The following is a 12,235-nucleotide window of genomic DNA, read 5'->3' on the forward strand; positions in this document are numbered from 1 at the left end:
AGCCCCCAGTCAGGCTGTCCATGGCATGTGCCCACTCTGCCCATCCCCTTGGCAGGGTGGTGGCTGTGAGATCCTGCAGCTGCTGCTTCTCATTCTGCATTTTCAAGCCCAGGGGCAGAGAAAGCCTCATTGTTTTTATCTTCTCTCCTTTCCTCCTGGGGAAAAACATAAAAGCAAAGTCACCACATCAGGGCTGGATTACTCAGGGATGAAGAGGGAAGAGCACATCCAGGCCAGTGGGCACTGCTAACCCCAGCCCTCTGGGTGAGGTTTCTAATGTCCAGTAAGGGATTGGTGATCCTGTAGCTTTATCCTCAGTAAAGCCATAAAAAAATGTCTCCCATTCCTCCAGTGGCCTGTTCCTACAGAAACTGGGGCAGAACTGGGTCTCTTGGGCATGGTCCTCCTCATAGTTGGAAAACACCCCACAGAGCTCTTCTAGGGGCTGGACACCAGCTCCCATCAGCCCTGCATGGCTCTGAGCCACTCATGTCCATGCCACATATTGGTGTCCTCTGGTCCCTCCCAACTACTCTGTACCAAACACTTCCTGTGTGGTGGACTTGATTTGGTGTCTCCAAGGCTGACACTCAGCTCAGGACCACGCTGCCACTGCCCAGGCAGCCTGTGCTGCCCTCAGCATCCAGTGCTTGAAACCACAACCTCATGGTGAGCATCCTCCCTGGAGAGGCCACGCTCTGCAATTAATCTGGGCATGGTTTATGCTAACGACTCTCCCCACTTTAAATTATAAATGGCCCTTGGCATGTGTGCACACAAACACATGTGTGTGTGCAGAGATCCTTTAAGGCCATCATTAGCTGTAATTAGCAGGATCTGTCACTCATCTTTGGCAGTTAACGATGAGCCCTGAGTCAGAGGAATCCAGCGGCAGATAAAATAAACACGATTTCAAACAGTTTGGAAATAACAAGCCCTCATTAATCAGACAAGCCCCAAAGGGAAGTGCTTGGAAAAGTGGCAGCTTCTTTGCCATTGCTGGGAGTGGGGCTGGGTGGGCTCCAGGACAGCCCCTGTGCTCCCCAAACTCCCCTCCAGTGGGAAAGGGAGGCAGGATATTCTCTCTTGTCTGACTTCATTGCAGGACTGAGGTGTCAGAGCCAGTCAGCTTGAGCAAAAACCTGAAAACTGGCAAAACCTACCCAAAAGGGTTCCTGCATGGCCCCTCTCTGGGTGAAAGCAGCTGAGGCATGGCCTGGCCCGAGGTGCAGGTGGGGGTGAAGCTGGTGCAGGGCTCAGCTCTGGGTAGAAATGAAGTAGCTTTGGGGCAGCACATCCCACAGCCATCACTCACCCCAAGAGATTAAAGGCTGTGTGGAGGGGAGCATCCCCAGCAGCACAGGGGATGGAGGATTTGGGGAAGGGGCTGGTACAAGAGATGTTTCCTAGGGAGCAGGGGAACAAGGGGAGACTTCTAGCTTTCACAGCTGCAGCTAAATAACAGCAAATAGGAGGGGAATGGGACACATGAGGCTGGTTTATATTACAAAGGAGCAGTCCATCATGGGGTATTTAAAATAATCCGCTTAGATGCACAGTAGCAGATTTGGAGCGCTAAGGGAATTGAAGGCGCTGTGGCTTTGCAAGACTGGATCAGATCTAGTTAAGATGCCACTTAGGACAGTACATCCCATCCTGCCTCACTGCCCCAGGGGACAGGCACACAGCACCTGCAGCCCCTGCAAGGCCAGTCCCATTCTGCCAGGGACACACCCAAGGTGACACTGGCCACATCAGGATGGGTGACAATGTCCTGTGGCAGCTCTCTGGGACTGGCAGCAGGTTTGGGCAGCATAGGACATGGTCTGGACTAGGCACAGGACAGGGGATTCCCATTAGGGGCCAAGCCTTTGGAGTGGTGGAGGAGGTGTAATTGGCGCTTGGGGTCCAGGGACACCTTCATGCTGAAGCCAGGTGTCCCCTGGTAGAGAGCTGGAACCAGGGGATGCTATGAGAGAGCTGCACCCACACTGCCAGGGGTGGAAACCTCCTCTAAGGGTGTCCATGTAGCATTTCCTGCTCAGTTGGGGCTGGGGACAGCGACCTGGTGTGGTAGGCTGGGACCAGGTGCTTCAGGGGAAGAGCTGGAGCTGCTCTGCCGCTGCATGGCCTTGCAAACCTCCCAGCATGGCCAGTGGCTACAGAGGAGGGTTGCTTCTAATGCCACAAGCTAGAGGGTCCTCTGCTGGGGTCTGGGATCAGTCTGGAGTCTGTGTGGGCAGGAACATGGGCTGTCTGAGCATCCCTGGCATTCTCACACTGCTCCTCTGAGCCAGGATGAAAGCTCAGCCCCAGGGAAGCCAATTTATCCTGAGAGAGGGATTTCATCCCAGAGACTTCATTACAGGCAGATATTCCCCCAGAAGAGTACCCTTCTAAGGGCAGATGGTTTCCACCTTGGCCAGGCTCAAGGGGTTCATCCTGCAGTGGCCCTGCAGAGCCAGAGCAGCAGCAGCCTGTCAGAGCCAAGCAGTGCAGCCAGAAATGACCCTGTCACAGGGCTGGTCCTCACACTGCCCATGCTCCCAGCAAGGGCAGGGCCCAGGAACATCCCCACAAAACCTGAGGCTACATGTCAGACCAGGCCACAGGACTGCCTGCACCTCTTCTTGTCCTCACCCTGTGCCCTCTGTCCCCCTCCGACCCCGCTACAGGGCTGGGCTCAACACAAGCGCTCACTCTGGCAGGTTTAAACACTGTCCCCAGCTCCCCTAAGCATTAATCCAAGGGAGGATTAAGGTTGCCAAGCTCCTGGAGCCACCCAGCTCTCACATCTCCCACAATGGACCCCTCTGTCCTGGCTCCAGAGAGGGCACAGGGCTCTGCTGTCTCCCTGGGACTTGCTGCTGCCCCCCCAAGCCCCCCAAGCTCTCCTCCATCAGCAGGCATCTCACTGGGGTTGTGCAGCCCCTGCTCACCTCTGCAATTTGGGGACCAGAGACCATCTTTGGGGCTCTAGGGGCTTCCAAGCCTCTGTGACCAACTTCCCCCTGCTCCCTGCAAGGCCTGGGGTGGGTTTCGGGGTGGGCATGAGCTTCTCCCCCATCTTCTCCCCTGTCCCCCAGGTGCCATGCTCTGGGTCAGCTCTGGGTTCGTGACAACTAGTTTAAAGGCATAGAAAATACCTTAATCCTGGTAAGACCCTGATCCCTGCCTGCTCATACTTCCCATGAAAGCCCCCCACTTCAGCCATAATCCCCTGGAAGAGGTCATCTGTGCACCCTACATTTGTGGGAGCAAAGAACTCTCTCCAGGGCAGCCACAGACTCCTGGGGTTAGCACACAGGGTCCTGGCTAGTATTGCCCAGGGGGTCCTGTCACCTGCAGGGAACAGCAGGGATATAGATGCTTCTGCCACAATGGCCAGTGGCTCCTGCCACCCTCTTGTGCCCCCTTAGGGCCACCAGCTCCAGAAGTTTTCAGAGAGAACCAAGGAAGTGTAAACTGTTTTTACATGCTTGTGATCATTTTTCATTTCTGTTTTGAGCTGCTATATACTCCACACTGAGCAGAACTCCTAGCATCCCAGTTCCTATCCCCTCACAACTCCTGCCCCATCCAATCCAGAGGGCTCCCCAGGGCATGGGATTGGAGGAAGCCCTGGCTTGTGGGGAGAAAGAGGGCTTTGGTTCTGCCCCCCGTCCCATTTCCCCAGCATCAGAAGCTTCTGCTGCCTTTACCTGCCCTGACCTGTGGCCCCACGAGCTGTAATCCCCCTCCTGCTGCACCCGCAGGATCAGAGGCTGCCAGTGTCCAACCCATCCCAGAGAAAGGAGGGCACTGGGGGTTGGTAATAAATCCTAATGATATCCTGGGGAGAAGGATAGAACAACAGGTTCTCACCACTCCCTTGCGTGGCAGCAGGAAAAGTCTGTGTTTGCAGAATTGTCTGTTGTATTTACCAGAAGCAAGGACAGTGCTGGGATAGAGGCTGAGCTGAGCTTTTAACCAGCCAGATTACACTTAGCAGGAGCATTTACCTCTGCCTCTAATCCGCCTGCCACAAAGACTTGCTAACTCCTTCCCGGATTTAACTGGAAGGCTTCAAATCTTCCTGCAGAGGAGAGAGTTAAGCCCGAGCTGGTGCTGGAGGGCTGCGAGGGTCAGGGTCAGTGCTCCTCTTTCTCAGGCACATCAGGTTTGGGCCGGACATTTAAGTCCCAGGCTCAGTTTTTTTTCTGGCAACAGGCCCTGCAGTCAGGACAGGCAAGGGATGGGAAGGTGCCAGGAGCACTTCAGTCCTTGGGAGCTCAAAATCAGAGCCTATGCAGAGAAAAGATTTGGACATTCTTGAGCAAAAATCACTGCTGCTTAAACGCAGAGCAGAGGAAAAAGCTCTGGAGGAGTCACCCGGTTGGAACAGTTCCTTGGTTTTGGCTGGATTTCTTGTAAGAATAGAAAATATCTGTAGCCAGTGCTGGGTGGCTGGGGAAGGCTGGGATGGCTGCTGTAGAACATGGTCATGCTCCCAACAAGTGTCACCTGACACATGGCCAGTGTCCCCTGACTCCCCCATCCCACCATGGAGTAGATACCTTCTCCACTGCCTGCACAGGGCCAGGCTCATCGATCCTCAGAGCCCAGGACACCTATGGCACCAGCCCTGTGGCTCATGCCAAGCAGAATCCCTTCCTTAGAGGGCGTTCCCTCACAAGATGCTTTGCATCCATGCCAGGAAGGGGAGAGACAAAACTCCTGGTCCTTGGCCCTGCAGAACACCCCTATGGCATCCCCAGCACAGTGACCCTGACAGCACCGGGGCTGTGGTGCCTCAATAGGGGATTTTGGTGTGAGGCTTTGGCGCAAGGGGACAGGGACGTGGCACATGCTGATGTCACTGAGCTGGCTGGCGTTGGACAGCACACAGCGCTGTAGGGGTCCCACCAGCAAAGATGGTCTGACTGGGAGAGCGGCCAGGAAAAGGGCTGGAGCTCTGTGTCTGGCTCCACACAGGCTGGCCCGACGGGCTGCCCACCCTCGGCCTCACCCCACACCCTGGCACTATGCCTTGCATGCCAGGGTCGCAGCCTGAGCTGGGAAAGACACGTGAGCTGAGACAGCAGAGCCAGGGATGAAACCTCCCCTGACTTCTGGGAAGCCGGCAGTGTCGGAAATTTCCCTCCCAGCACAGTTGCGTAGGGGGGACGGCGAGTCCCCTCGGCCAGACCCTGCATGGTGTCCCGCCATCCGGCAGCACCTCTGGGGCTGCAGGCGCGCAGGGCCAGGATGACACGATGGCAGCCATCCCGCTGCCACCGCCCCGCCAGCAGCTCCCTCACAAAGGCCGGAAGCCGGGCGCAGCCGGGGGGTTTCCCGGCTCGGCCATGGCCCCAAGTGCCCCAGGGATGAGCTGGCTGCCAGCCAGCGGCACCCAGCCCAGCCTCTGAGTCCCTTTGCGGCGCCGCTTATAGGGGGCCTCTGCACAGTCAGGAATTCCCTGCCTTCCTCCAGCTGCCCCAGTGCCACGGCAGTGGAATCACACGAGGGGCTCCATCCACAGCATCACCCCTTCCTTACGCCGGGTGCAGAAAAGCACCTGAGAAAGAGAAAATCAACCTCTTGTGTTCCCAAAGGAGGCTCCAGGGCCTGCAGCAGGCAGAGCCTGCGGGGCTGAGGGTGCTGTGCCGGGGCAGGGCTGCAGAGCCCTCCTGCTCCCCTCCTCCAGCCTGCTGGGCAAGGGGCCAGCTTGGCTTCCGCAGCCCTTTCTGCAGGCTGGGCTGGTATGTTCACCACAAGCTACGGACGGCCTGGCTGCCGCTTACAGTAAATGTGAGCGAGCTGTTTTGGGCAGGCCCGCAGGCAGCGAACTGGCCGTGTCCTACCGGCATCGGCGTCTGCCGCAGGCGTCTCCTGTTCCCAGCGCTCCCCTTGGCTTTCCCAGCATTGACCCGCCGCGTGTCACACCCCGGCATCAGCGCGGAGCCACTGTCCCGGGGTTCCCCCACCTTCCTGGTAACAGGCACTGTCTGGGGGAGGGGACAAGCATTGCCACCACCCCCCTGCTTTGGCTCCAGGTGCACAGGAAAGCTGGTGAGGAAGGATACTGGGGTACACAGTGATGCCAGCACCATCCCACAAACTGCTGCCCAACCACCCTCTTCTGCTGCTTTCTCCCATCACTGCCCTCTGGCCATCAGTTCCAATCTCCAGCAGAGGAACTGGGGGATTTTTCTGCTTGCTTGGGACAGTGTGAAGCCTTTGTCCTGTGGCAGCTAGCAGATGAACCTTAAACACCACTGAAGCATTTTCTTTAGGGCTTAAGTGGGATTTATGGGGTGAAGATGCCTGCTCCAGCCCTCTTCACTTCAAGCATTGGGAAAAGGCAAGATTTGGTTTAACAAACAGGGTTTCCCTGGGCCATCAGGATCATATGTTGCATTTCCTTATCCAAAAGTATTTTCTTCCTACCCCCTTTTAAGTGAAAATCACAGAGGGGCGCTTGTCACCTGAGACTCTGAGGCTTGGAGCTGCAAGGTCTGTCCCACACTTTGCTTCACATCTGTACCCCAAGTCCAGAGGAAGGTGAGGTACACACTAGCAAAATTTAATTATATTGAATGACCAAAAAGCAGAAAACAAGGCACTAAGTCACCCAAGGACAGACCACATCCCGAGGGCTAAGCCCTGCCACCCCTGACCCACCAGCCTGGGGACACTGCCCCAGAGCAGCTTTGCCAGCTCCGTGGTGCCTTCTGCATTTGGCCCAACCTTTCCCAGCATGGGAAAGGATGCACAGCAGACACAGGCAAGGGATTTTCCAGGGTGGAAGCTTGCTCCTGGTCTGGTTTTTCAGAAGCAGACTGCGAGCTTGTGAATCTGAGGTATTTGTCAAGTCGGTTCCTGCAGTGGAAATGATCAAATAATTGTTCATGCACCCGTCTGGCCCAATGGCTCATGCTCACAGAGCAGAAACTGGCTGTCAGGCTGCAGGACTGTGGTTCCCCCGTGATGCTGTGGCATGTTTGTGAGAGGAAGATGCTGAGGCTGCAGGTGCCTTTCCAAGGCAGAGCTATGCCACGCTCCAGGCACGCTGCCAGCCCGTCACTCGGCCGGATTCATGCCGCCTTGCTCTCGGAGAGTCTCAGGGAGGGCTGCACTTCACAGCAGGCTTTTCCTGTTCCACTTGCCCTACAGAGTGCTTTCCAGCATCTTCTCTACCCCTTGTCCTCTCCTTCCTCTTCTCACCCGTTTGCAGTTCCGACAGCCTGTCCTTGGCTCTCCCTGCTTCCCCATGCTCAAGCAGGCATCCAGAACAAGCCTGCTGCTCTGAGAGTGAGGATGGAGGACATGCATTCCTATGGAAAGTCAGGCTGTCCCAGCAGCAGCCTCTTCCAGCCCCTGAAGGGACAGTAACCTGAACATTTCTTTTCAGACCAACTATTTTTTCAGGCATTTTTAACCTTCTCTTATGTATTTTTCTTTTTCCTTTGGGGTTGAAATTATTCTAGCTTTGTGCAAAAACCAATTCTGAAATGCTTGGGGAGTGGAAACCTCCCATTATACTTTTGAAAAATAATATTAATCTTCCCTTTCCTTTTATGAAGAATTCTCTCCCCAATGGCTCAGGACTGGAGGTAGGCATTTGATGTGGAAATAGCCCTTGCTGGAAGAGCCCTTTGATGTTTGATTTTCACACGGCCAACTCCTAACCAACCATGGGGGGCACAGGGTGCTCGCAGGGTTGGGCTCCAAAGGGTGCCCAGGAAGGACACAGAACAAAGGGGAGGTGCTGCCAGACCCTTATCCTGACTGCCTTGTTTCCCTGAGCAACAGGCAGGTGTTTCCAGGCTTCAAAGATAATAAAACCAGGGGGATTTCCATTCGTGAAAACTGCCCTTGGCCTGATTCAGCTCCAGGACCTAAGGCAGGTGCCCAGCCTGCACTGAGCCAGAGTGACCCTTTTACCCAGGGCAAGAAAGACTTGGCATCTGCCATCGACCAAAGAGACCAGACAGGATTGCAAGAAGCGGGTTTTGGCCTCAGCTGCAGAAATGCAATGGCAAAGGGAAGGAGAGGACACACTGGTACATGCTGGGCTCCCCAAAATGCCTGTGCTGAAACACAGGAGGCCGTACCATGAGGATGAGGTGCCTGAGCTTGGTGTGTGGGGAACACCACAGACCCAGGCAGCATCTGCAAGCAGCAGCATTGCCACCCTTGCTGCAGGGACCCAGGGGACAGTGAAGTGGATTCCCGCTTTGGGACTGGGACATTGTCATGAGGTTTCTCTGGTGGCAGGGAGCAGAGTCACACATTTGCCTCTTTCCATCTGACATTGATCCCAGCTCCTTATTTAGTGGATAGTATTTAGTATCCACCGACTTTGCCACCTGTAGTACAGCAGCAAGTTTTTCTCCCCTTCCCCTCCCTCTCCTGCTGTTTTCACTCATTTAATTCCTCAAAGCACTTTTAAGAGGCCGTTCATCTGGGAGGTATCACCCAAAACAAAGGTCTATTGTGTACACTTGGTCAAAGCAAGATAAGAGCTTCCCAGCGATAGGGGAGTAAAGGTGCTTCTTCAGGTGCTGGCAGCTCTCACAGAGCGCAGTGTTTGGGATCTGCCAACCCACCGGCCAGGATTTGCATAGGCACAATATCCCTCTTCACTTTCTGGCACCCTGGAAACTGTTGTATTAAACCTCAGTTCAGTGTTTTGGCCTGGTAACCATCATCACATGATTTACTTTGTTTCCCCCCTTTTTCTGTTCAGAGACAATATGGATTTTATGCTTTGTCAGCAGAAGGCAGGGCAGAGCTCACCCTTCAGAGCGTCCCACTCCTGGGAGCTCTGGCAGCTGTGTCTACTCTGCACAAAGAGCTCATGGCCAGCACATTCATGGCACCAGGAAACAAAAGGTTTTCTACTGAGTTCTCTACTAACCTATGTGTTGTGAGAGACACTTGGCTGCCTTTTTACCCAAAAGCTTTGTCCTTAGTAAAATCTGAAGGTGCAGCAAGTTTGGTCTGATCCTTGAGGAACAGATTAACTGCTGGACATCTGGAAATCCTGGACACTAGCACCAACTCAGCCTTAAGGCACATGCTAAGTAAGGCCAGTGATCCCAGGGACACAGCTGAACATGTGCCACACAGTCCTTCTGTCCATGGGCTGGGAAGTTCGTGCTTTCCAAAATCTCTGGATTTCTTGTATGTTTTGAGAACATCTGTGCAGCATAGGCACTGGTGGGCTCAGGATTCCAGCAAATGGCCCAAAGATTTACCCGGTGTTCTGGGAAACCGAACTTCATGCTGCAGTGGCTGATCTGCCAGCTTGTGCCTGCCATACTCTATAAGAGTGTAGTCAGGACTTAGTGAACGGGAGAAATTTTGGTGTTTGATGGATAAAGTCTTGTCTAGTGGCTCGAAGTAGTGTCCTGGTTTGCAGGTATGAGGGAGGGGTTTTCCTGCATGTTTCTAGAGGATACCTAAGATTCCACAAGGCAGGCATGGCAGCAGAGACAAAGAGTGAGTTCTCGGTGCCCCTAAGTCTCACCTGTCCTCCAGGGAAATAATACTCTTCTCCTGGGAACCCAGAATTATTCAACCAAATTGTTTGGAAATCTTCAGCAGGGAAAGAACCTTTATGCAAATGACAGACAAAAACAGGTCTTAATGAACCTGACCTGCAAGTTGCCTTTGCTCAAACTCTCCCTGTCCATCACATTGGCTGGAAAAGGAGGGCATTGCATTCACATGCCGGATTTTAAATGCTCACCCTACACCACGTTGTTTGTTTTATTTCTCCACTCAGCATTCAGAGGTTCTTCTTCTTATGCTTATTTACTGTAAAGCAGAGAAAGCCAGGGAAAATGATCTCCAAAGCAAATAGAGCCATGTTTCCATTTGGGAAAACTTAGAGGGAAAGTGCGTGTAGCTAAGCAACAATGCATGATGGTAAATGGGTCATTTTCCAAGGCATGAATTGCATGTGGATAACTGCAAGGAAAACAACCCTGGCCAACACACTGCCGACACTTGAGTTCTTGGCCTAAGTGACTAATAAGAAATGAGAGGACTCTTCAATATCCCTGAGAGCTCCCTGGTTTGTTATGGGAGTTTTTCTCCTGCTTTCCATCTCCACCCAAAGTCTGGGGTGGGAAGCCTCTGTTCCTGCAGCTGTGCACAGCTCCAAGTATGGATGTGCTGCAGTGAAGTTCCCTGGACGCAGAGAAATGGATAGGTCAGTTCCATCAAATCCCAGGAAAAGGGATGGGAGCAAAGTACTTGCATGGCAGGACTGGGTACTCAGCCATGAGAAACTCCCTTCTGTTTTGGGCCAGAGGGAAGCCAGCATTCCCTGGTGCATTAGGACTGAAGGTTGATCTCAGCTTCCTCCAGCATTGCCCAGGAGTTGCTTTGCTCACTTTCCCTCCCTCCAAAACCAGATGATCTCCACTGCAAGGAAAGGGAGAAGGTTCTTACATGTTGCGGACTTATGAGGGTATTTCTACCAGAATAATACTGGCAGAGGAATGGTAAAATTGTCTGGGAGACCAGGAATGAGAGACTTTGCTGGAAGATAAACAGGTGATGCCACACTGGGCTGGGGACATAATGTCCACGTCATGTAGCTGCTGCATCATGGAGGCCAGGCTTTGCTCAGCCAAAGGTGAAGGGTTAGGAAACATTTCAGCTGTGCATCCTAGGGTAGGGAAACGATTGTGTTGGGGTTTTTTTATAATAATAACAAATCTACAGAGTTCAAGCTTTGCTTTGCAGAAGTGGAAATCCTCTGGGCTTTTCAGAATTCCTCTTACCGGGAATGGTGCCACCTTCAAACCCATGCTGGCAATCCAGCCTGAAGGTCACCAAGTGGGATGTCAGCAGAGCAGGGCTGAGACCTCGCTTTTCCTAGAGGTGATGCTGATTTCCCCTTCCTGCTGCTTGCATCACTGGCTGGGATCAGAACATACCCTGCCATGTTTATTAAAAAGAGCTACTGCAGGAAGGTATTGGGATTATTTCTTTCCTCCATGAATAAAGTTCTACAGTACCTCTTAAAATCAGACCTGAGGAATTTACAGAGTGGTTATTGTACATTCCTGGGGGGTGGAAATCTAAGCAAGTAGTTCCAGTGCATTAAAGCAATGAATAGAGGAAGTGAAAAATATTTAAAATTCCTATACAGTGTTACATTTTAAAAGTGTCCTGGCTTAGGACATTAGAATCAGAGAAGGAGCTTTTCTCTCTCTCTTTTATCCCCCCTCTAATTTCTCTGAATTTGTTACAAGTCTCCTTCCATTTTGCTCACCATTTCTAAGCAACAAAATAGAGAGAGGCCTGGAACGATGACAGAGATGCGAAGTGCACAAAGGGACCAGAGTGTGGTCCGATAATTCTGTAATTGGAGCTGCTCGAGGCAAATTTTTTTTCAAGCCAGTGTAAATGGGGATCGCTGAAACCCTTAACAATCGGTCTGTCAGGCTGCTTCTTTAATGGATTGCTCTGTTTAACTCTCTCTGTTTGTCACTGGCAAGATGACAAGAGAAATTAGTGTACTGGAAAATATAAGGTAACTGGCAGTTCCCCAGCCCGGTTCTACAGCCCCGCAGACCCCGGGGTGCTACAGCGCTAGAGCCCGGCTCACCGGCTGCTCTCCTCCCTCTGTGGAAGAGGAGGAGGAGGAGGGGAGCTTACAACCTCCTGCCCTTCCAAGGGGTAGGGAGATCTGCAAAAATATCCCGTGGCTCGGGGACTAACCTAGTGAAGAGCATGTGGAGAGCAGCGGTACCCCCATGGCTGGCTGCAGGCCAGGACTGGGGTGGGGAGAGCACTGAAATGTCCTCCCAAGCCGCAAACCTTTCATCAGCTGCTTTGTCGCTTGCTTTTTTACACCACGCATACTCTTTTTAAAGCGCTGCGGGTTAATGTCAGTTTTCTGGGAGCAGTCACCATTTGAGAAGATGCTTCCAGCGTGTGTGTGAGTGTGCGTGAGCACATGTGAGTGCGTGCAAGGGTGCTCCGCTTTGGAGATGCTCCGACACCTCCATTGTTTGCAGCTAGACCCTGAAACTTGGCAGCAACGATGCCCCGAGGCTAGAGATGTACCTTTCACTTTTCCCATGAAATTCCATTCTGGTTTGGCTGAGTTATAAAAAAAAAGTTTGAAAATCACCATTTCCCTTCTGCTGCCTGCATTCCTCAGGAAAACTTTGGCAGCCTGTCAAAACAATAACTGAACGTGAACTTTCTAAAGAGCTGGCCCGGTGCTGTC

This window comes from Serinus canaria, chromosome 8, assembly GCF_022539315.1.
Source record: "Serinus canaria isolate serCan28SL12 chromosome 8, serCan2020, whole genome shotgun sequence".
NCBI lineage: Eukaryota > Metazoa > Chordata > Aves > Passeriformes > Fringillidae > Serinus > Serinus canaria.